Source organism: Balaenoptera physalus (genome assembly GCF_965194825.1).
Source record: "Balaenoptera physalus genome assembly, chromosome: 8".
Lineage (NCBI taxonomy): Eukaryota > Metazoa > Chordata > Mammalia > Artiodactyla > Balaenopteridae > Balaenoptera > Balaenoptera physalus.
In genome coordinates this window covers 66,099,923-66,126,166 of record NC_138887.1, presented here as the reverse complement: position 1 = coordinate 66,126,166, position 26,244 = coordinate 66,099,923, and the positions used below count along the sequence as shown (strand labels likewise).

Below are 26,244 nucleotides of genomic sequence, written 5' to 3'. Positions count from 1 at the left end.
TTAATATATAGTGCTTTGATTTTTTTTCAGGCCAAGACTATTACTTTTGATAAAATGCTATGTATATTCATACAGGAACTCATTTAGAAAAATGGCTTTCATATAAACATTAGAGGAACACCTTATTTTTCTTCCCAGGATTAATTGAACAATTTTAATACAAAGCAAATTAAGTAAAATAGGGTCCAGGCTTCTCTGCAAAGCAATAGTTCACTAAGTTTAGCTAGGTGTATGCTTAATGAAAAACCATAATTTTTTCCATCGGTGGAGGAACTGAGACAATGGTTGCTTGTCAGACAATTCAGACCGTACATTTAGACTCCCCAGCCGCTTCTGAAGGTATTGGTGAATTAGCTGGCATCAAGTCACAACCATGAGCAATGAATACAAACAATGCCCTCAAAACTGACAAATTTTCTTCCAACCCTAAAGATAGGGACCAAGGCTTTATATTTTTATAATGAGAATAAAAGAGAACTGCCTCAAAAATGACGTTTGGCTGGAGCCTCTTTTATGAGGTCACTAATCCCATTCATGAGGAATCAACTCTCAGGACCTCATCCCAAAGCCTCCTGAGACCATCACAATGGAGATTAGGTTTCAATCTGTGAATTGGGGGTGAGGGACATAAACATTCAGTCTATGGCAGGAATGGTGCACAAACTTAGTGCATCAGAATTAACTGGTGATGATAAATTGGGAGATTGGGATTGATATATATACACCAATATGTATAAAATAGGTAACTAATAAGAACCTGCTGTATAAAAAATAAATAAAATAAAATAAAAAGCCATAGGATACAGGGTCAATATATTTAAACAATCTAACAACACAAGGAAAAAAATTGTAACTATGTGAGGTAATGGATATTAACTAAACTTATTGTGGTAATTTTGCAATGCATACATATATCAAATCACTATGTTCTACACCTTAAACTCTATAGTGTTGTATGTCAATTATATCTCAATAAAATTGAATATATTTAATTTCTATATACTAGTAAATAAATAAATAAATAAATAAATAAATAAATGGGTTACTCTGACTTCAAAGTTCCGATGAGGAAACCTTAGCTCTCTTAAATAAACCCTTTGATTTATGGCAATAATAATAATTGTAATTTGAACTTATCTGATGCTTTCTTGGCAATTTTTCCTGGTCTCAGTAAGAACAATATATTTGAAGTCTGTTTTCACGGAATGCCGTACACAGCTGTGTAATGTTTAGGAAATTAAAAGGAGTCTGTATTTTAAATGTTTCTAGGCAGTTACTGTGGGACATTGTCTTATGGTGTTGTGGTGTGTTGTGTGTGTGTGTGTGTGTGTTTCACTGAAACACTTGAGGTGACCAACTTCATTTCACTCTGCCTGTGATATGTTAATTTCTTTAATAAACAAATCACCAAAATTGGCAATATTAAAAAAAAAAAGAGAATTAACTGGTGATATTTTTTTAAATGAAGATTATGGAGCCCTATCCCAGACCTGCTTAATCAGAATCATTGGGAGTAAGGCCTGGGAATCTACATTTTTAATATGCTCTACATATGATTCTTACACACACAAAAACTTGAAAATAATCTTTTCAGATGACTGCAGGTGGACAAGATCATATCCTGTTCTCAGGGCCAGGTTAGGTGATTTTTAGCTGAGTTTTGAAAGATGAGTAGGACTTGAGAGTTAAAACTGAAAGAAAGGGGCATTCTAGGTGGAAACAATGGCACGGGTGGACACACGGAGAAACACAGAAAAATAAATTATATTTATTGAATGGTGAGAAGACCAATTCTGTTGGAAACAAGGTATAATGTAGGACAGTAGAAGACAAATATGAGAAATCACACAGAGTTGAACACTGGTTGTCTCACTGGAAAGCATCCCCTTCCCATAACCAAGGAAATGCAGAAGGTCCCCCGGGTATAGGTGACCTAGGCAAATAGAGCAAACTTTATAGGTTCGAAGATGGAGAATATTCTACTGGGGAGGGGGACAGGGAGAAGAGGGTTTTCTGTAGCGTATGCACTGTTTTGTTTTGAATTGTCTATTTACTTATTAATATTCAGCTTTGATCCAAAAATTTAGGAATAAGCTCTGATGATCTAATTTTGTCCATGGCATTAATAAATGAGCTTTGTTGATGTGTCTGCATTCTAACATCCTCTGATAAAGCAGTACTAATGGGCTGCTGTGGTGGATGGCGATAAGCACACAAAGACTGTGATGTAGTTGCCCTCCCTTTTTATAATTAATTTTGGAATCTGTTGTGCTGTTTAGGGTCTAAAATAAAATGGTAGGCAGCAAAAGTTTCATTATCAATTCCACTTCATAGCACCGACGGATAGTAGATCTTGCTATTCCATTTAATATTCTATTATTATTATTTTTTTAATTTAAACTTCTGATCCTATCAGAGTCTAAATTTTCATGCTTTTTCACTCTTAAACTGCTTTAGCTCCCAATTCAGGGGTGTGTGCAGATTACTCTTATCGAGTGGATGGGCTGAACTTTCCATCGACTCTCCTCGGTGGGAAGCCTGTACACTGGGAAAACAATCTAGTGCTAAGCCACAAGCCCCCTGCAGCTCTCATGCTGGAAGGACCCTGGAGCCGCGCTCTGAGCGTTTTTCCTTCTCAGCCAGTCCTTACATCAAGCTGTGTCCCACAGCTGCAGTGGAAGAATAATCCAGGACCATGTGCTGCAGAGCATGGTTACCTATATAAGCAACCACCTGAAAGCTCCACTCAGACCCCTCCTTGGAAGGGAGTTGTGGTCATGATAGGTTACACTTCCGCCTTTTCCACTCCAGGTTATGAGATGCTCGGCACAGGACATTTTAGAGACAGGCAACCCAGTAGTATGTAACAACGGCATGCTCCACGCTTAAAAAGGGAGCCAATTCGGCCAAACTCAGATAATGAGGGCTTGACCTGGGATGCTTGACCATGACTGACAGATCTCTAGTCCATTGTAGAGAGTGGTACTTACCTGATTTGAGCCGTAAATAGTGGTATAGGAAATGATTTCTGGCTCAAATTTGGTGGTATCAAATTCAAATGTGGCAAGACGGGAATAAAGACACAGACCTACTAGAGAATGGACTTGAGGACATGGGGAGGGGGAAGGGTAAGATATTAAAAAAAAAAAAATTCAAATGTATCAACAAAATAGATAGACCCCCCCAGGAAGAAAAATCTGTGTGAAGCTCAACCAGTAGACCAGAGAGAGCACAAAGTGAATGTCCCAGCCTGAATGCAGAGGTGGCTCCAGCGCTTCGTTCCCCAAACAAAAAAGCCGGATTGAGCAAATCACTGTGGAGCTGGAGCGACCTCTCTTATTGCAAGGCCGGGTTCTCGGCACCCACAGCTGCTAGGAGTGGGGCTGGAGGCACGCGCAGAGGACAGACCAGTGGCCCCAACTCTCTCATGCCTGGGCTCTGGGCTTCCATGGCATCGCCCCCCTCCACAGCGCCCAGGAATCCCACAGCCCAGGGCCCCGGCCAGAAGCCACGTGGCTCTGTGCTTCTCCTGCTTTCAGCTGCCGTCTCACTTCAAACTTCAGTCTCTGCTGATGCTAATGTTGTTGTGACTGAAACGACTGATGAATGATTTGAAGCCATTTCCCAAAAGCATGCAGCAGCTTGTCATTCTGGTTTAACACCCAAGCTATTATTTGTAAAAGCTACTTTAACTTCCATATTTTCTCTGCTCAGAAGCCGGCAATCAACTACGGCAATCTCTCTGTTTCCCAATGTATTTACCTAATATCCCCCCATCGGGTATGGAACAATTCCACTTCCGCCCTCCTGTCTAAGGAAAGTGTGAGTTTTTTTTTTTTTTTTAAGTTTTTTGTTTTTTTTAAAAATTAATTAATTCATGTATTTATTTATTTACTTTTGGCTGTGTTGGGTCTTCATTTCTGTGCGATGGCTTTCTCTAGTTGCGGCGAGCGGGGGCCACTCTTCATCGCGGTGCGCGGGCCTCTCACTATCGCGGCCTCTCTTGTTGCGGAGCACAGGCTCCAGACGCGCAGGCTCAGCAATTGTGGCTCACGGGCTTAGTCGCTCCGCGGCATGTGGGATCTTCCCAGACCAGGGCTCAAACCCGTGTCCCCTGCATTGGCAGGCAGATTCTCAACCACTGCGCCACCAGGGAAGCCCAAAGTGTGAGTTTTAAACAGAGCAGGCAGATGCCTCCCCCATCGGGTGCTTTCTTCCTTGTTTCTGGGGCATTTTCTTATTGAGGAGTGCCCCCGCCAGGCCCCTCATTTCCACTCCTCTTCCACTATACCTGAGGATGCCTGAAGTGGCTTGAGGGAAAATCATGCTATTTATAGTCTGGCAGACAAGTATTAGTTGTGTGACCATGGACACGTTATTAAAGTTGGTTGCGTTTCAGTTTTCTCCTCTGTGAGACTAGGACTGGGTGTGAGAAGTTTTGAATGCAGGGCATGGGAAAAGTACTCCAGTGATGGCTGTCAACCTCCTCATTATTGTTATATATTAGTGAGAGAGACTATAAAATAAGCCATCGTGGGCCAGCAGTGGGGTAGATGGAGTTATTGAATTTGTTCTGGCCCCTGAAGCTACCCCAAGAGTCAGAGTTGGGGTGGAAGAGATACTGGCCAGTTAGCAAATAATCTTCCTCTATCTTGAAATTTGACTGCCTGTGTCCTGCCAGGTTAGAACCCAGATGGAAACTGAAATACCTCTTAGCATGAGGGATATATTCTGCTTCTCCCCCTAATGACATCAATATGTGTCATGTACGCACCTTCAGTGGTACTAATATTCTGAGTTTTAGTCATTCCTCTCCCAAAACAAATGCTTTGAAGTACCTTAGAGGCTGAAAACATCAATGAAATGTGGGGTTGGGTTCTAACAGTGGTGTGCTGGTAAAACTTTTCTCTGGAGAAAAAAAACCAATTTGTGGTGTTCGACAATTTCTGTGGTGTAGATATTCCCACTGAGGTGGATTTCAAGCTTTCAACCTTGAAACCATGCCCCATAGAGTTATCAGGAGCTGATAACTAATAGAAATTCTTGAACTTGTCTTACAGAATAACAGATAAGAGAACCTCTGTGCTTGTAAACCCTTTGATTGTAAACTGCCTTCATTGATTGTTTCAGGTTTTTTTTTTCTTTCTTTCATTCTTTTCTTCTCTTTAATTGCATACCTTCCCAGCTTCACGCAGCCCAGATTTTTTATAGGAAACTGGAGTCCACCTCTGCCCAGTGCAGGCTGGCTGGGGGTTGGTTGGGACCACTGACCCTAAAACTGGGCCTGTGCAGCTGTCCGATGAAGGGCCTTTAGACGTCAGAGGGCTGGAAACCCGACCCTCAGGTCACGCTAAGCGCCTCCACATTGAATACGCAGAAGCATGTGACCCAGATGCACCTGCGCAAAACACGTATTTCCTCACCTTTTCCCCTGCTTCCAATCACTTTTCCCCAGCCTAAGACCACCTGCTTATCCCATAAATACCTCAACACCCTGGCCTTTGGGGAGGCAGATCTAAGACTTGTTTTCCCATCTCCTCGCTTGGCTGCCTTGTGAATAAACTCTTCCTCGGCTGTAAAGTTCTGCATCTCAGCCTTTGGCTTGCTGCACGTCAGGCAAACAAAGCTGGTTATCACTAAACACAGGATTGGAAAGAGATGAGCACAACTGCTTCTTGTGAGCTGGTACAAACCAACTCTAACACCGCGGTGGTTCCAGACCAACTCTGCCACTTCCAAGACATGTGTTTTATGAACCAAACGTTACTCTCTGGGTTTCTGTTTTCTCATCTACACGACAAAGAAGTTAAACCAGACTAAAGTTTCCCAATCTGGATGATAATAAACAAACAAAAAAAAATATGTCTTGGCTCAAAGAAACTTGGGGAACTTTGGATTCAGCAAAATAATCTGATTACATAGGTTTCTTTATAACAGGACTCCTTAGACACTTTAGTAGGACTTTAATACTTTGACTCTGTCAAAGGAAGCTATAGTATTTAGCTTTTCCCAAACATTTTTTTTTAATGGCACAGCTATTAACAATAGCCAGAACTCTGTACTAGATGATATTTTTTTGCAGCTGTAAAATCAAGCGAGAGGAAGGAGGGAAGGAGGGAAGGCAGGCAGGCTCAAAAATTTACCACTCTCTCACCCACTCCTACCTCCCAACCCCAGTCCTCACTTTCTGAGTTAAGGGAGCTAACCTGTGTTGAGAGCTTACTCGGTGCTGCCTGCGAAACTCAGCTACACCAAGGTTTTTTAATTTAAAGCTGATAACTATCCTGAAAAACAGGAATTGTTTTCTTCTATCCAATTTCCAGATTAGGAATCCAAGCCTCACGCAGGGTCACAGTGTGTTTGAAGTGAAGGAGGCAACTGATACTGCCAATCCGAAAGTGCCTCTCCCAAAGACCCTGCTGAAAAACAAAATGAAAGCTAAGTTATATATGTATAATCACATCGGAATCTGTAGGTGGAGAGCTATTTTAGCAATAGTGACACCTTGTGGCTATGTCTGCCTCAGCTTAGTAGCCAGAGAGGCTGAAAGGGACCCTGTCCTGGGCAAGTCACCCCTGAGAGCAGTGGAACGGTGGCAACACGAACACAGCTCGGAGAATTGTGAAAGATCATCATTTTGTCATTTCAGAAATAACCTGAGATGAAAAGAGTCCGTTCTGTCTTTTCTCTTCTTCCCTTTTCTCTTTTTCCTCTTCTTTTCTTTGATTCCTATGATTATAAACTAAGAAGCAAATATGTTTGCTTTTACATCCTATCCTACCCATATCCAAAACAAAATAGTACATTTTTTAAATGCATGGGTAACTCTTTGATGTCATAAAAAACACTAATGGGCTTTAATTTCTATGGGACTTTCAGATTCTGGCATGCCCTCAGTATATCCCTTTCATGTGTTTTCAGAGAGATTGCAGATGCTTCTTAATGAGATGGAAAAACAGACACATTTTTCTAAAGCAGCCAAAGTGATGTTAGGTTCTTAGAAGACAGCAGGGCTGTTGTCAAGTCATTTGAAGAAATGTCTGGAAGGAAACCTTACTAAGATACAAGGGAAGATAGGAAAGCCAAAACTGAACAATCCAGTAGAGAAGGTGGAAGTAAAAAAAAAAAGACATTTTACCAGCCTTTTATTATAAAACCAAGGCCATACACTAAACCATCAGACCTCCTGGGGAGCCAAAACATTGTGAAAAGTTCCATTCGGGGGAGTTGAAGAGGAGAGAGTTGAAGATGCACATGAACTTGATGCAGATTTTTAGGGGGTAAGGCAGTGAGGAGAGGAGAGGTTTAAATCTTGCAGAGGCAAAATACAAATGTGGAAAATGGACTTTTTTTATGTCATGCTGCAGCCACACCAACTCTCAGAGCTTCTGTTATTGCCAAGCACAGAAAAGAGATGAATAGTAGAGGGCGTCAGGAGAGCCAAGCCATACAAAAGACCAACTCCAAAGCACTTAGCTGTGTGGGAAAGCTCTGATGAGCTTGGTGACCTAGTAATGCACCTGTGCCCTCTCCCGTTCCTCTGCAGGGATGAGGATGGCGTGGGGAGCACAGGGCAAGGGAAAAGGGAAATAGGGCACCAAAGAGCAGTGGAGAGGTTAGGAATGAAAGAATGGGAGGAAGGGAAGGAAGCAAGCAGATGAGGATTCCTAAGTGATGTCAGAGTTGGGAGACCAACTAAGCTATTTTTACCAGGTAAGTCTTATTTCCAAATACCTGTGTGGAAATCCCTCCTCAAAATTCCTGGCTGAAGTGGGAGTCAGTGAGCACCGGAAGTTGGGCAGGGATTATATGTCTCTGGACTGTTGCACCTGTTTGTTGGGTTTTTTTCAACCAGAATGCTCTTCCAACCTTCATCCCTAACTCTCCAGCAGCACTTCTCCTGCCTAGTAAGCCCTTACAGATTTACACCACTGCATATCTCTTCTCCAAAATAATGGCTTACAAACACTGTGTGCCAGACTTGCATGAGGCAGTCACTGGGGTACAGAGGGCATGAAGTCCTAACACCTCGTGTTGTTAGGAGCTCACTGCGTGCGGAGGGAGGGAGAGCAGCGAGGAAATTCTCTGAATATCCTCCTTTCATAACACAGTGCCACATCTCTCTTGATGTGTTTACTATTGTTCTTGAAAACAATTGCTTTATCCCCAAAGCAGGTCCCAAACTACCCAAGGACAGAGACTATATTTTAATCTTTGCATCTCTTTCTGTACTATCCCAGGGCCACTGAACACAGTAGCTGCCTACTAAGTGGTCATTTGTTTGAATTGAATACCCGACTGACTCAGTGCAGGAGACATAGCTGTTGCTTCCGTTCCTAGAGTGCCACACTCCGGCCTATTGAGATAGAGGTAGTATTTTTCTGGCTGGCTCTTAGCTGGGGAAGGCCGATGTTCAGCCAGCAAAGAGATTTAGTAGGAAGGCCAGCTGGGAGAGTGTCATGGAGAAACAGAGGTCAGTGGGTAAATAACAACAAGTCTGATTAGGAGGCAAAACAGAAAGAGAAATGGACCCATCCAAGGGCTACCACAGGAATCCTGCCTACCTTTGAGCCTGATCTGATCATTTCTTTATTCTTTCTTTCACCAAGTCCACCTCTCATGCCCGACCCTTCAGGACCGCTCTCTTGGTTGTATTACTCCAGGTGCTATTCCAAGTATGGGAAGCTGTCTTCTAAGGAGTAATTTGCCTGTATTAAATGTGTAGGGCTAGAAACAAGGCAATGCGTGATAACTTAATGAACACATTTTCAGATAAGACAGCCCTAAAACAACAAAAAGAGAGAGAGAAAAAAAAAGTCTTCATAATTCATCCTTGGAAAATGAAACTCCTTATAACAAAACAACCAAGCTATCTGTCAGAAGCTGCCATTGCACTGCTCCCCAGTCAGCACAACTGGGTGCAAATGCCCTGTGGCGCTGCAGAGCACAGCCAGACCAGCTTGTCAATAGATCCCTGATGAAGACGCAGAGAGCAGTGTTTACCCAGCAATGCTTCTCTGACCCGGCTTCCAAATCCGGCCTCCAAGATTCTCTTTTCTCTAATCAGGGAAAACACAAACTGATAAAGATATTTCATTATTATTTTTTAAAAAAATTTCTGGGGTTGGGAGTGGAAAGATGGGGAAGAAGCAGAATCCCTAACCTCCCTCCACACTTTCTTTTGTGCCTGGCAGAGCTGCAAGGCCAGCCCCATTTCATTCCTTCAGGGTATGTCATTCCCCTGAGAAGGAAGATCCTAGATTAAAGGGGTCCAGAGCTGTGTGTTCAGTTTCCTTGCTTCTTGAAGAACTCAGCGTCGGCTCTGCCCAGGCACTGACTTGTCCAGCAGTTTCTTCCATGGCAGACCGAGTACCCACCTAGTTGTCCCCCTCCCCATGCCAAGACTCCCAGAGGCATTGCCTATAGTTGACAAAATGTTTTGTGCCATTTTAATTTGTCTTTAACGATATTTCATGATACTGTTCTCTAGTTTTTTGTTTCTTTTCAGATGTCCTCTAAAGCTATTTCCATGCCTCTTATTTATTATTTATTTTATAAATTACTGTAAATTATAAATGTGCTCTTTAGAAAATGTGACTCTTAGAGAATAATGATACATAGTGGAAAAAAAAACTGGCCCCAAATCTCACCACCTCGAAGGGACAGTTGAAGCTACTAATGTTTCTATAAAGAATGTGTCAGAATGAATATACCTATCCAGTCTCTGTCTCTTACAAGAATTTTCTAAAATGCACCTTATCAAGATAGAGGAACACAGTATTGGACACCAGGAAAGGTTTAGGACCTCTTTACTCCCAAGGTCTCCACTATGAAGTGGGTTTATAAAAAGCCTCTCCTCAATACAAGTACCATTTAGGAATCTCTTACCTAATTTAGCTCAACTTCTCGCTGGCCTCTTGATACTACTGAACAAGTTGTCAAGAAACAAAACTACTTTGACTGAACAAAGTGACAGGTGCATAAAATACCAGAATATCTCAAAGTTCATCAAAAATCCTGCCTCACATATGGAAAAAGCAATCCATTTTCCTTCCCAACGAATATGTGGTGAAAGGATTTCCTTCTCAGATATTCATTCCAAGATAAGGAGTAGGGAGACAGAGATCTATAAGTGTTTGATTTTGGATGGTTTCTTTGAAGGTTACTTTAAAGCTATGACAGCCCTTTATCAGAACACAATGAATGTAAATGACACGTAGTCATTTACAGAGAAAAATGTGCAGTCTTAGGAAAAGGAATAAATGTGCAGAGATACCCTGGGAGAGCAGACTGGGTCATGGTGGAGCTTCCTCCAGTTACCTCTGGGCGTGAGTGCGGTACACTTGGTAACTGCATTTGTTCAGCCCTTTTTATCAGGGTTTTTTCATATTGTCACAGAAGGAAAGTAATAGAATAAGCCCTTTGCTGACAGCATTCCTATCATTTGGTTTATTAGCATATATTTTTTTACTACTAGCAGCATAGAAGAAGATTCTGGGGGGGGGGGATACAGGAATTAAGTTAAGGAAATAGGTTTTTGTGATGTCAGTCTAAGGTTGAATCCACGTTCCCTGTATCCTTGTTGAGTGACCTTACCAAGTTGACTGGTCTGATCTCATCTGTAAAAAGGACATAAAACTAGATCTTATTTTATAGGATTACTATGAAGATAAAATGAGATGATGAAATGATGTAAGAGACAGAATGGGTTGCTGTGAAAGTCTCGTAATTTTCTTTACATTTAAAAGGAGAGAACACGTTGTGGGGTGTTATTTGTTTGTTTTTGTTTTTTTGGCAGAGGGCAATGATTCTTAATTTTGGTTGCATATTAGAATAACCTACATAATTTTCTGAAAGTAGCAGTGCCCAGACCCCACCCTCAAAATTCTTACATAACTGATCTGAGGTGGGGTGCAGACATTTGTGTTTTTCAAAAGCTTCCCTAATACTCTGGTTTCTCTTAAGATAGTATAAATCTTTCACCTTCTTTTAAAAGCTTCCCAGTTGATCTGAACACACAGACAAGGTTGAGATGCACTGATCTAAGGATGAAAGAGCTAATGGTGGAATCCCTGAATTCCGTTTTCCTGCCAAGTATTTAGGTTTTTTAAATTAATATTTCTCATTTTCCTATCTTCTCAGTTTCCTAATTTATTTATCATCCTTTTGTATTGTGTGTATTTTTGTGGGCCAACTCAAATTCTTTTGGGAATAGACAGAGTTTAAATAATCACCTTAAGTTGAAGGATGAACCAATCCAGGCTTCCCTATATATTAAGATGTTTCTATGGAAGGAAAATATTATAAAAGTCTCAAAATAAAACTTCTTTTGCTATAAAACTTATTTTTAAGGAATATTCATTGCACATGAATATTCATTTGCCAGTACTTTGAATGCTTCTTTTAGCAAAAGGAAACAGCAAAAGAAATAAAGAAATAATAGGCATATATCAAAACTTCAAAAAGTTTGGATCTCTTTAAAACTTGCTTAGTTTTCCCAACTCTCTATTAGCCTAAAATTCTGAGTGCAAAGCTTATTAATTTGTTGACTGAGCTCTTTATGAAGAGAGGAAAACCTACATCAGACTTGGATTATTAAAATAGCATAGCCACAATTATTTCAGGATCTGAAATTGTGAGACTGAACTGAATGAAACTGAATCATATGGTTCAACCTATGTATTTTGTCAGAACTCCCTGTAACGAAGCCAAGTCTCTTGTTCATAATTAAATATTACAATAATCTACTATAATTTTATCTAAATGAAATTCTGAGCAGTCGTATTAAGCAATTAGGGCACTATTAAATCTTTCTAATATCAGCAGGAAAATTACATAAAATCTTCCATAATTGATCAGATTTAATTCCATAGCACCAAAACTTGCTACTACAATTGAAACAGGACAGAGATGGGGTGACTGCCTTTCAGGCACTTCAAAACAATAGTAGATATAAAAGGTCACAATCTCAACATAGCTATGGGGAACACTGCTATAACTGAAACTTTGAAATGTGAAAATACTCCACTTATTCCAGTTTATGTATTTAAATTCAATCTCTTCCCTATTTAGGTTGCACAGAACTTCTAATACCTGATGTTTTGATTTCCTTCCTGGCTGTGCATATATATATATATATATATGACGTTATTTTTAAATTATAGTAGCAAATTCAAAGATGAATTCATCTTCCCTCATGTGCTGCATCTCGTAACCTCTGGGATACAGCATATTTCTATTTCCCTGAATTGCTTTTTTCCCCCCCTTAATTGGCCTCTCTCGATAATTCCACAGGATAAAGAGGAAAATAGTCTCTGGGATTAGTAACACTGCACAGGTGCAAAATGTCCCGTTGAAAAGCTAGTTAAACCTCAAAGGTGGAAGCTCCAACTATAAATTAAATGAGAGACACATAGCCTTATCAGAGCCCATATGTTGGTCAACTGGGGATGCTCTTATCAGAACAATCTTTGTAAATGTAACAAGGCTGTTTCAATGCTACCCACAGCGTGAAGCTGATTTCTATTTTGCATGGTAATAGATTATACAGCTTCAATTTTCAATGGGCATGCCCTGACATATTGGGTCTCTCAGGAGACACAGCAGTGGCATTGACAAGGAGGGGCAGAGGGCTAAGCAGTATCATGCAATATTTAAAATGTTTTTTTCATGACAACCAGCAAACTGTGATTACCAAATAGAATGATTCACCACTTTCAGCTGTCAAAAATAATAGCTTCTCCTATTAGAGGCCTGTTACCGAATGACTGCCTCAATGTCCAGTTTCTAAAAGATATGTGTTCACATACTGATTATAAGATAAAATGTTTAACTTGTTATATATGGAAAAGTAATATTGCTGCGTAGCTTTGCTTTTTACGGTGAGAAATAGAGTAAGGAAGAATGTAGCATCCAGAAAACAAACAGCACCGCACCACAGGAAATCGTGATAATACCTGCCAATGTTGTCACCTTTGCTAGAATGGTCTCTAAATAGTCACTTAAAAGGTGGAAACCAGTTTGCCCAAGACTGAGTGGTTTCCTGGGACCCAGGACTTTCAGTGCTAAGATCAAGTCCCAGACAAACAGGGATAAGTTGGTAACCTGCTGGAAACTTTTCACTTATCATCAGTATACACTTCAATCTGAAATAGAGTAAAGCCATATATCAACTACCCAACAACTGACAGTTGGGTCACTCTTGTGGTGGAATTTAAAGGAAGACAAAGTGATAATGGATTTTTCAAGAGTAACTAACTATTATACTTTGGCAAAATAGTTAAAGAATTTCTTCACCTTTTTCTAATTATTTGTACTGGAATTTGAGCACAATGATCTCAGAGATGTCTGAGAAGACTTGGCAATATGATCTCTTTTCAGACAAAAGGGAAATTGAAAGGGTATTAGGTTGGGTTTGACTAATCTCAAACTAGATTAAATCGTTGATGTTATAATTTTAGAGTAATTTAAGACCAGATATCACAGACTTGAAAACTGTACTGTATCAGACTAGGATATTCCAACAAGATTTTCCTTCTGGAGGCCATGAGGCAAGGTGACCCATTATGAGTAATGAGTACTCTGGAGGGAGTGGAAATTCCCACGGTCAACCACCCTGGAAACCGGCAGCTCCAGGACAGAGAATGAAACTGGGAGGGGAAATGTAAAATGTAAATCACAGACACGTCCAGAACTCTCCTGGAGAGAGGGTAGTAACACCGATGAGAAAAAAAGTCGACCAGGACCTAGGTGGAGAGGTGCATTGTGAGGTGCCCTAAGGGAGGATGTGTTCTGAGTGGGACTAGATCTAGCACTTTCCCAGGATGTTCATCTGATGGCACTCCCAAAATCTTTAGTTAAGTAAATCTTGTAAACACCTGCAGGTTGGTCTCAGCTGGCCTATGAAAAGTCAAGCAATTCCCCCCCCCCTTTTTTCCCCTAACTTCTTCCCTCCTCATGAAAGTTTCATGCCACAGGTAGACTGTATATGTACTATATGCATTTCTGTGCTTTCTACATTTAAAGAGTAAGATAAGTAAGATGTTTTCACGCCTCAAGAACCAATTTTCACCCCTGTGGATGCAATAGCATCCCCACTGAGGATGCACGGAGAAGGGGTGATAGCTTGAGAGACACTGCACTCTCAGCCTATCAAGAGGTGACCTGCAGTGGAGCAAGTAGCAACTCATGGGGCAGAGTAGAGACCAGAGAAGGCTGAGACCCCAGAAGACAGCCTGGATTGGCAGAGTACGTAAATCTCCCCAGGTGAGACACTGGATTCCTTGCAGTTGAATAGAATGCTCATTCTAAGTCATCATAATATGGTTATTAAAGGAAATGCAATTTTATTTTGTAGGTGTAGGCCAGTAAGGCCAGGGAACGTTTGGTTTACAAATATAAGTAAAACATATTTTGATAAAAATTGATGAAGAAGATGAGGCTTAAAGCTCTCAGTAATGACGGAACATCATGGACACGCAACAGTACCAAGAAAGAGGCATACGTGATAAAACACAGACAGAACATAATAATCAGGATGATTAGTGTCTCTGAAAACAAAGGTCAACGTTGAAATTACTAACCAATAGCAATGCTGTAGAGTGCCTCAGTGGCTAAGGCTGGGCTGGAGTTCTGGTAAAATATAACCAGAGACAATAATGTAAGAATCAAAAGGCACAGCCTTAGAGTCATATGTTATAAATTCTATCTATCTTCAGTCTTTTGCACTGGGGACTATGTTGCCTGCTTTGCAGAAAATAGCATGTTGCATAGTGGGAGGATTTTGGTCAGGAGATCAGAGCTCTGTTTCCAGCTGTGCTACCCCAGGCTCCTGGTTCTTCACTTGCTGGCCATTAGTCCTGTAATCTGTAAAGTGCAGAAGCTAAACTAGGTGTCTCTTCCACCTCTAACATTATCTGAAGGTATAAAGTTACATGCTTTGCTTTCCTATGACCCAAAGCAGCTAATATTTGATGAGTAATCCAACAGTCAGCCATTAGGTATTTACTAAGTATGTCCTTATGTCAACTGGATCTCCTTTTCCTACTCACAAATATCTAAAATGTATTGTATACATAATTAAAGGTAAGATTCAGAAGCAAGTAACAAAGGGAGAGATAATACAATGACTTAAATTTATACCAAGATATAAATATCAGATCCTTTTCTGAGGGTACAATTTGGCAAAGAGAAAGGGGAGAAAGACCAGGAGATTCAGAACACCTTGACCCAGAGGCAGGACGTGTGAGTGAAGGAACAAGGAGCTGGGAAGCCAGGGCTGTTTCTGCTGCTGATGCCCTTGACTTAACGCACTTGGATATATCCTGAGCACCCCAATAGGCTAGTGTGACAATGCTTTTGGCTTGAGTTGTATTATATTAAATACGCTTATCTAAAGGTAGATTCAAACCCTTAGCCACCCTTCTATTATGAGGGGGAAAATGACAGGGTTGGCTTCAATTGGTTCAAACATAGAGCATCAAGTCTATAATTGACATGACCTTCAATAAAATGGAATATATCCAAATCAATGAAGTTAATGATACACATGTTTTATCACTTCAAGCTTTCTTTGTTCTTTAAAACACAAGTGAAAGTTATGTAGTTAGACTAGGAGAAAGAAGTTAACATCTGAAACCAAAAGTACCAAATAAATAAAGGATTTTTGACTTGGAGTATCTTTATTGCTTAATACACCACTGGCCAGACTCGAGTTAAAAAAAAAAAAAAAACTGATTTATTTTGTTATATGAAAGAGCAGCAAAAAATGCACCTACCCAGGTTTTGTGTAACTCTAGCAGGTAACTGTGAGGAAGATACTTTTTCTTCATTTTTTTTCCTGTGGAATCTGCAGACCGCCATTGCAGCCCATCTTCGATAACATCCTCCCACTGCACTGTGACCTCCGGCCACACTCCAGAACTGCATACAGACCCCTCAGTCCATGGCCTGTGTCCACACGGCAAGCATGTATCTGTTAACCACTTCTTACTACCATTAGTCACAATCTCTTTCCCCCACGGACTACGGGCTCCCCAAGGACAGCGACCATGATTATTCATCTTAGTCTTCCCTGGCACCTGGCACAACATCTGCATAATAGATACGCTCAATTAGTGTTAATTGAATGAAAGTAAACTACTTTTTATTTTCAGTGGCCTTCTAATTATGTAAAGCAGTCTAGCTATAATGAATACCAGAGTCCTAAATGTAACATTAACAGTGTTTCTCTGTTCAAAATCTTTTAGAAATTAAAAAAGAAATGAATTTTAGTAAAATACATATTTCCTAATTTACATAAGCACAAGATATCCTTAAATTACTCTGTTTCTCATGCCTTCTTTTATATGAATGTATAGGAAAGTGGAGCCTCCTGTTACTTTTTATTTGCTCTGTTTGATTTTAATTAGCATCATTAACATAGAACAAAACATGCAAACTTAGGAAACGGCTAGATAATGATATTTTTCATTTTTTATCCCCAAATGTGAAGTCCTGTAGATGCAGCCACTTGGTGTCTAAATATTTATTTACAAAATGTCAACAGATAGGAAAAAGTGTAAATAGAAATGCTAGTGATTTTATTGAGAACTAGCTCTGAAATCTAAGATTAGCTGGGTCTCAAATATTACAAATAAATACTTATTCTTCTGGACCAATACTTATCTGGATCCAACATCAAACACTGAGCTATGACAAACTTTCTTATGACATTTTCCTGAACAATGGATAAAAAGACAAACATGACGAAGGACAAATATTAACTAATGGTTCCATTCATCTCCCCTTCACTTGCCCAGGTCTATATAATTTGTTATCTGCTGTAGTGTCCATGGATAGATTTCACATGCTGTCGTGTCCTAGAGAACTAGGACATATTTTTGGAGAATTGCTGATAATGCTAGCTAAATTGTTAGACAAGAGAACAAGCTCAGGATGGCAGGTCATTTCACAGGTCTCCAAAATGTCATATTGAAGTGAAGTATCTGTTAAATTATTTTGGAATCTGTTAATAATTATATAAAGACTCAATCAGTTTCTGAATATTAATCTATGAATGGAATTTTAATAAAGTTGTAATATTCGTTGTTTCAAATGTGTTTATAATTCACAACTCCCACAATTACTTGAGGTGGCTCATAATTCAAATACTCATGTAGGAGTCTTAACTATAAAGTCAGTGAGAAGAGATAAGCAATCCAGTGGGCAATTTGGGGAGTGATTTTGCCCTCCAGGGGACATTTAGCAATGTCTGAAGACATTTTCAGTTATCAGTTGGGGCAGGGGGGAGCTGTGTAGGCGGATTGCTACTGCTGTGTAGTGGGAAGAGGCCAGGGAATCTGCTAAATGTCTTACAATGCATAGGACAGCTACTCCCCGTCCTCCAACAAAGCATTTTCTGGCCCAAAATGTCAATGATTGGGCAACTGTGATGAAGAAAAAGGAACAATAATTTGACCAGAAACCACCCCGTGTGTAATTAATATAATGAAACATTCAAGTTATCTTGAGCTTTCAGCTTGGTTCTCAAGTCACAATCAATAGAATTTTGCTGATGATAATTTCACAAAGAATGTTGAAGTGTTCTCCATATACCTGTTTTTTGTTTTATTTGTTATTGTTTTTGGATCCTCCACAAAGCCAAAAACTCAAGATTAGTTTGTCAGTTATGAAAATACTAAGGAGCCAAAATAAGATATATTAAGGATAGAACTCAGTAAGCATATAGTGATGGTTCTTGAAATTTAGTGTGCACAAGATTACCCAGGGAGCTTGTTTAAGATACAATTATAGAACTTCTGACTGAGAGATTATTATTTAGTGGGCATCAGCTCAATAGACCATATTTTTGAGGAATATTAGTTTAGTGGAATGAATCATTAATGTAAACCTTGGATGAGCACTTCCCAAACCTGGACCATCAGAATTATCTGGGGAATGTTTCAAAATATAAAATATCAAGCATATATGTATTGGTCTTATTCCTAGAAATTCTGATTCAGTAGATTTTGGAATAGGACTCACACAATTATATATATTTTAAAGCCTCTAAGTTGATTCTGTTGATCAACCAGGGATTAAATTTGCCATCATAGTCTATTATTGTATCATTTGGCCTAAATTCACTTTTGACAGAAGCTAGATGAAAGTCTATTCAAAACTGGATTTCTGGACAGTGCTTGGGCTAGGTATAGGACAGGCTTTGATTTACATTTAAGCCCCAGTTGCCCGCCTTTCTAGCTATGAGATCCTGAATACTTCACTTAAGCTCTCTGAGGTTCCTTTTTGGTAAAATGGGAATAAGAATGCCCACTTTGCAATGGGATTTTGTGGATTGGTTAGTAAAGTGCCTGACATGGAGTAGGCACGCAGTAAACAACTGTAAACTTTAAAGCAAAATAGGTATCTAGGCATATACAGATATAGCTAATATATTGATATCTACATCTGCATATTAGATATAGATGCTGGTGAAATGTTGATATTGACTATAAAGTACAAATTAAATTATGTGTTTTTAAGTTAGGAATAACTGCTAGAAGAATAGTAATATTCTAGGATATAACTACACAAAAGAAGAGGTTTGAAAAGTAAGGGTCATATGTGCAATATGATACCAATAAATATGAAATGAATTGCACAATTTACTAATAAAATTTAAATTATAAAAACTGCCACAAATATGTAGAATACCTGATTAAACCATCATCCATTGAATATATTGCAATCAATGCAATTTTTACAAATAAAAATATGCCTGACCCTCAAAAGGTACTAAATCCTAATTCCTTTACAGGTGATGTCTACTAAACCTTCAGGAACATGGAATTCCCAGCTTATACAAACTGTTTCAGAGCATAGGAAAATGTGGAAAGCCACTAAATTTATTTTATGATTCACATAAAACACTGGAATCAAATATGATACTATGAATAGTGAGAGCAAATTACAGCAAACTATAGGACACTCTCTTTTATGTACAAAAATTGATAGTTTGTCTAGAGACTTACATAACCCATTGTAAAGTATAAGAAAAAAGATGTCATTTTTCATAGGCATACAAACAACAAAATAGCTAGTAATATAACCAGTTAATTTTTCTAAATGCATGGAAGAATATAGAATGATACTGAAGGACATAAAAAATGATTTAATATATAGAAAGATATATTTATGGATCCATAAACTCAGTATTTTATGACTATCAATTGTCACCATATTAATTTATCAACTCAATTAATTCCAAATAACATACCAATAAAAATTTTCACAGCAGTTGAAAATTTAATTCTAAAATTCATGTACAAGAGAAAATGCAAAATGGTAGCCAAGACAATATTTAAAAACAAAAGACGGATTTTCCCTGTGTGACATTAAAACATCTTATAAAGTATAGTAATTAAAACTGTGTGAAATTGGCTAAGGAACAAATACATCAGTGAAATTAAATAGATAATACAGAGAATGGCCCATGCATAGTTGGGAAATTAGACATGATAGATGCAGCATTTTATATCAGTGGAGAAAAGACAGATTATTCAATAAATGCTTTCTAGGCAACTGTCTAATCATTTCGAAAAAATAATTATATTCTTCCTATGGAAATTATAATATTAAATTCTGGATGGATTAAATACCTTAATGTAAAAGACAACAAAATAAAAATAATAGAAGAAAGTAAAAAATGGTTAAGTTTGTGTCCTTGAAATGGGGAAGATCCTGTGACACCAAAAATTGATGTTTGTATCAAATGTTAGAACTTCTCATTGATGAAATACATCACTAATGGAAAAAACGATGAAGACATATGAAGAGAAAATATTTGCAATGTAATGATAAAGGGTTTTCATCAAGAATATACAAAGAATTTCCACAAACCAATAAGAAAGGACATGCGGTACAATAACAATTAGCAAAAGAAAGGAACAGTCAATTCATAGAAACTACAAATGGTCAACGCAGATGTAAAAATGTATTCATCCTCACTAACATTCAGGGAAATAAAAATTCAAACAACATATTCATCTATCAGATGGTCAAATATTAAAAGGTTTAATGACATCAAATGTTTATGAGGGTGTGAGGAATGTGATACTCTCATACAGTTTAAAATTTCAAATGCTTATAACACATTTCCCAGGAACAATTGGGCACCTACCCTGAAAAGGTACTATGCCTGGGAAAAAGGTGACATAAGTAAAAGTGTTTGTTACAAAAAGGTAGAACTAGCCTAAGTATCTCTTAGAATTATCAATATTATATTAGTAAGAAGCAGTTAAAAAGGAGGATTTGGACTAACATGGTTAAATTTTTTTAATTTATTTATTTATTTATTTATTTTTGGCTGTGTTCAGTCTTCATTGCTGTCATTGTGGTGTGTGGGCTTCTCATTGCTTCTCATTGTGGTGCATGGTTTCTCTTGTTGTGGAGCATGGGTTCTAGGCGCACGGGCTTCAGTAGTTGCAGCACGCAGGCTCAGTAGTTGTGGCTCTCAGGCTCTAGAGCGCAGGCTCAGTAGTTGTGGTGCATGGGCCCAGCTGCTCCGCGGCATGTGGGATCTTCCCAGACCAGGGCTCGAACCCGTGTCCCCTGCATTGGCAGGCGGATTCTTAACCACTGCGCCACCAGGGAAGTCCGAACATGGTTAAATTTCTAAAAATCTTTTATTGAGTTATAAAAGTATGTTGTAGAAAGGTATATGTAAATCAATATCATTTATACATTTCAAAATCTCAAAGGACACTATTTTCCATGGATACATATATGTACATATTAATATTTTAAATAGTCTGGAGAAAAGGGTCACCAAACTATGGCTTGTCTGGTTTTGTAAGGTCTGTGGCTAAGAATGGTTTTTAAAATTTTAAATGGTTGAAGGAAAAATCTGAAGAAGAAAAATAGTTTGAAACACATGAAAATTATGTGAAATTCAAATTTCATTGTACATAAAATTTTATTAGAATACAGTCACAATCATTTGATTAAATTTTGTCGATGGCAAAATTTAATGATACTTTAAATTTAAATGTAACCTGATGCTTTCAGGCTACAATGGCAGAGTTGAATAGTTGGTACAGAGACAGTAAATATAAGCCTAAAACTTTCCATTAGTTAATTAGTATTTAATTAATAGAAAACAAGCCAAAATATTTACTATCTGGCCCTTTTGCAGAAAAAGTGTGTCAAGCCCAAAGAATAAACACAAACTAATTATAGTGGTCAAAGAGACTTCTACCCTTACGTTAATGTTCTGGGTTTAAAACAGAATGTTTTCTCCTTGCGTTGGTTGGATTTCTGAAACAAATCAGAGTCTTTAAAAAAGAGAGAAATTGGGGGATGGGAGGGAGGTCCAAGAGGGAGGGGATATATGTATACAAAAAAAAAAAGAGAGAGAAAGACACTGTTGACTCAAGTAAACTGAAAAAACCTAGGTTCAAGGTAACTTCATCTGTGGCTTGACTCAGTTTGGCTCTACTTCCCCTGGGCTGTTTCCATGCTCAGGCCCAAATTTTTCACAAGAGGAAATTGCCAGCAATTCCTGGGGTCTTGGTTTCCCTATTTGAATCTGGAGAAAGAAGCCAGTTTCTTCATCATAGTAATCCTACCCAGGATGTTCCAGTTAGGGAAAGGGGCTGGCAGTCAGAGCAGACAAATTGATAGGGAGGAGTAGTTCCTCATTAACATTTCTTAGAATTGCCAGTACATGGTGATAATAAAAAGCAACTGACTTGTACTTAGTTTTACTATTGCTTTTAAATTCTCCACAGACCATGCACCCCTTTACTGTCTGCACCTGTGGCAGACCTCTGGTAGCCTGTCTTTGTTGAGCCACTAGTCCTAGAAGGAGCCTGAGAATTGCTCCAATTAGATTACTAAGTAGTTAGGTGCCCAAGTGTGGACCAGAAGAAAGAAATGATAGTGGCCAGAAGAAAGCAATACACTGATTGGCTGAGAGCTCAGCACCTGTAGGGCACTGACACCATGAAAACTAAAAGTCTCGAATAAAACTTGGAACTGCTACTAAAAGAGGGAGAAGATGCCAGAGAGGCAAATAATAAGGATGTCCACTGTAAATGTCTACCTATGTAGTTAAACATTCATACTTTTAAAAAGAAAGAAAAGGCATGTGTTTGGGCTCTAGATTCAAATCCTCTAATTTACTAGTGATGTTTTCTTGGAGAAGTTATTGTTCTTGTTCTTTCTTGGAGAAGTTCTTGTTTCTTGGAGAACTTCTTCTTCCTCTATGATAAGTTGTACACCATAGGCTCATTTTTGAAGGTTAAAAAAGATTAGATAGGTAGATAGTCTGCCTAGCATTAATACTTGGTATATATAGCAGCTGTTTAATAAATGTTATCCAGTTATCTATGTTATCTATCGTTGTGCTAGCAATATAACATAAAGCCAACAACACCCAAAGCCACTGGTAATTACAACATCAGTTATAAGGAGAGGTTGATGAATGGCAGGTTGTTCCATGATCCGAAGTTAACTTTTGTTTCCTTTTTTTCCCCAGCTTCTATCATTTCATGGGGCAATGGTTTTTTTTTTTTTAATATAAATTTATGTATTTATTTATTTATTTTTGGCTGTGTTGGGTTTTTGTTTCTGTGCCAGGGCTTTCTCTAGTTGCGGCGAGTGGGGTCCACTCTTCATCGCGGTGCGCGGGCCTCTCACTATCGCAGCCTCTCTTGTTGCGGAGCACAGGCTCCAGACACGCGGGCTCAGTAGTTGTGGCTCACGGGCCTAGTTACTCCGCGGCATGTGGGATCTTCCAGAGCAGGGCTCGAACCCGTGTCCCCTGCATTAGCAGGCAGATTCTCAACCACTGTGCCACCAGGGAAGCCGGGGCAATGGTTTTGATGTCGCTAGTCTATAATAATTTGTCTACAATGAAAGTCTTGTTTCCCTGAAGACTGCTTATCTCTTGTGAGAGAGACCGATTGCACTGATGGCCCAAGTAACGGTCTCCCTATATCCATACTCTTTAAGATATGACTTTGAAATTCCTCCCACCAAGAGGTAGAGTCTATTTCCCCATTACTCAAATAAGAGATTGCCTTCTGACTTGTTTGGCCAATAGAATGTGGGGGAAACAACAGGGTACCAGTTCCAAACCTACATTCTCAAGAGATCTCATGTACCTCCACTTTCTCAAAACCTGGCCTCCACTATTAAGAATGAGCCTGGTTTGCAAATGAAGCAACAGACAAAGGATTAGTCTCCAAAATATACTAACAGCTCATGGAGCTCAATATCAAAAATAACAAACAATCCAATTAAAAAATGGGCAGAAGACCTAAATAGACATTTCACCAAGGAAGACATACAGATGGCCAAGAGGCACATGAAAAGATGCTCAACATCACTAATTATTAGAGAAATGCAAATCAAAACTATAATGAGGTATCACCTCACACCGGTCAGAATGGCCATTATCAAAAAATCTAGAAACAATAAATGCAGGAGAGGGTGTGGAGAAAAGGGAACCCTCTTGCACTGTTGGCGGGAATGTAAATTGATACAGCCAATATGGAGAACAGTAAGGAGGTTCCTTAAAAAACTAAAAATAGAACTACCATATGACCCAGCAATCCCACTACTGGGCATATACCCTGAGAAAACCATAATTCAAAAAGAGTCATGTACCACAATGTTCATTGCGGCGCTATTTACAATAGCCAGGACACGGAAACAACCTAAATGTCCATCAACAGATGAATGGATAAAGAAGATGTGGCACATATGTACAATGGAATATTACTCAGCCATAAAAAGAAACGAAATTGAGTTATTCATAGTGAGGTGGATGGACCTAGAGTCTGTCATACAGAGTGAAGTAAGTCAGAAAGAGAAAAGCAAATACCATATGCTAATGCATATATATGGAATCTAAAAAAAAAAAAAAAAAAAAGGTACTGATGAACCTAGTTGCAGGGCAGGAATAAAGATGTAGACATAGAGAATGGACTTGAGGACATGGGGTGGGAGGGGGAAGCTGGGGCAAAGTGAGAGGAGCATCGACATATATACACTACCGAATGTAAAATAGTTAGCTAGTGGGAAGCAGCAGCATAGCACAGGGAGATCAGCTTGGTGCTTTGCGATGACCTAGAGGGGTGGGATAGGGAAGATGGGAGGGGGCTCACAAGGGAGGGGATATGGGGACACGTGTATGCATATGGCTGATTCGCTTTCATGCACAACAGAAACTAACACAATATTGTAAAGTAATTATACTCCAATAAAGATTTATTAAAAAAAAAAAAGAACGAGCCTGGGCTAGTCTACTGGGCAATGAGGGACCATGTGGAGAAGAGCTGAGGCACCCCAGTTTCTACTTAGTTGATGCTTGATTTTGCGAGGGAGCCCTACCTAGATCAGGAGAGCTGCTTACCCAACCTGCAGATGACCAGATACGCATGAGTGAGTCCAGCTGAAATTGAAGAACCATCTAGCTGCCATAGATGCTTGAACAATAATAAACAGTTATAATAAATAGTAATAGCAAACCAATTCACCTTGTCTATAATATGCCCTGGACTTTCACACATTTGCTTTGTCTTGAAATAACATGTTCAGTTTCCCCGTTTCTCTCTTGGAGTTCTTTAGTTAAGAAATATTTAAGTGAGTGTGTAAAAAATCTAACAAAGAAGGAGATTAAATCTCTAACTTTTGAGGAAATTAGGGTCAACTTTGGACCAACTTTTGGTTGGCCTTTTTGAGTTCATGAGCAAAGGTTTGTGCCTTTTTCTTCTGTTTTTGTTGTTACTGTTGTCGTTCAAGGAGGGTAGAAATGTATAAATAGCCAGGCAAAACATGCATGATTTTTTTTTTAAAAAGTGTTAACCTTTAAAAAAAAAAGAAAGAAAGAAACTAATACTTTTACTTTCTTTCCTTCAGGAATTGTTGTTTTCCACCTGGGATGTTCTCCACAGTTTCAGGGAGAATTGGTTTTAGTTCTATTCCCCCAACATCTAACTCTTAGACCAGTATGTGACTGAGCATCTTTCACTTTAATTGATCTAATTTGCACACATAATTCTGATGGAATTATTCATTGTAAAGTGTACCTTTGGGCCTTCCAGAATTCTGCCTTTTTTCTATGAATCCATTTCATTAATTTACCTGCAAATTCTCCCTTTCTCTAGAGGCTTCTCCTGGTTATGTAAATACTTTTGTACAGATTTTTCATTACAAACTGTTCTGAAATATTGGGTTCTCTCATTTTTTTTCCTGCTTAGATTTGGACATAGACCTTGAAGCTACACAGTTGCAGTTCTAATGATCTCTTTTTCTGATAAATCGGAAATATTTGTCATGTATCTGCTTCACTAATAGCACAGTTGTAAGAACCACTAAAACCTTGATACAAAATTCTAGCCCTCAAAGACCCGAATTTCAATTCCAACACAATTTAATCTTAGTTTTGAAGGTGTGTTAGTAATAAAGATACATGCTTTTCATAACTTTAGCCTGCTTTAGTCTACCATAGACGAGTTAAAGTAACAATTGAAGAGGGTGAATACAGAAAGAGTTGTGATGGCAATACAATTTCATTATTTCATTTCTGTGTGGCATTAGTATCTTATCACTATTAGCCATTTCTAAGGCGCTTGAATTGTGACCTTATAGCCGCCTTGTAAATAGGCTAAAGTATGTGGAGACCATCAAATACACCCAATCTGTTAGTCCATATAGCTCACTTTAAAACAGCATCAGCTTTTAATTATTTGTTCCCATGTTTCTGTCCCTCGTAGACTGTGTACTTGCAGAGGACAGGGTTTTGTCTGAAATACAATGGATATTCAATTAATATCTGAGGAGAGAGGGAAAGAAGAAAGGGAGGGAGGGAAGAATTCAGCGCCGGTGCACACATACAACTATGAATATAAGACTTAGAAAACAAAGAATAATCATACTGCATATATTGCAGCTGGTACAGAACATCACAGCTGCCACTCTGAGTCTTGTGCTAGGAGTCTTGTAGACCAAGGTACTTTCGCAGGCAGGTAGGAAGTAGGGGAAGTAACTTGTTACTTTTAACTGGTACCAGCTGTGCAACACCAGTCCTTAGATTTGGACATAGACTTTGAAGCTTCACAGTTGCAGTTTTAATGAGTTTTTTTTCCTGATAAATCGGAAATATTTGTCATGTATCTGTGACATCAGTCCACACCTCAGGCTGCCTTTTTGACCCTTGATGTTTATTTTAACTCCCCTTCTCCTGGCTGGTGAGAAATG

General features: G+C 39.0%; 1 long non-coding RNA gene across 1 annotated transcript in view; it reads left to right on the top strand.

Annotated features, from left to right (window-relative positions):
- LOC309665638 overlaps window positions 1–24,832 on the top strand; it is a 105,659-nt gene extending 80,827 nt beyond the window's left edge. The window contains exon 2 of the long non-coding RNA XR_014266602.1: window positions 23,916–24,832. This is a non-coding gene — a long non-coding RNA (uncharacterized lncRNA). The remainder of the gene's footprint in view (window positions 1–23,915) is intronic.
- The last annotated feature ends 1,412 nt before the right edge of the window (window positions 24,833–26,244 follow it).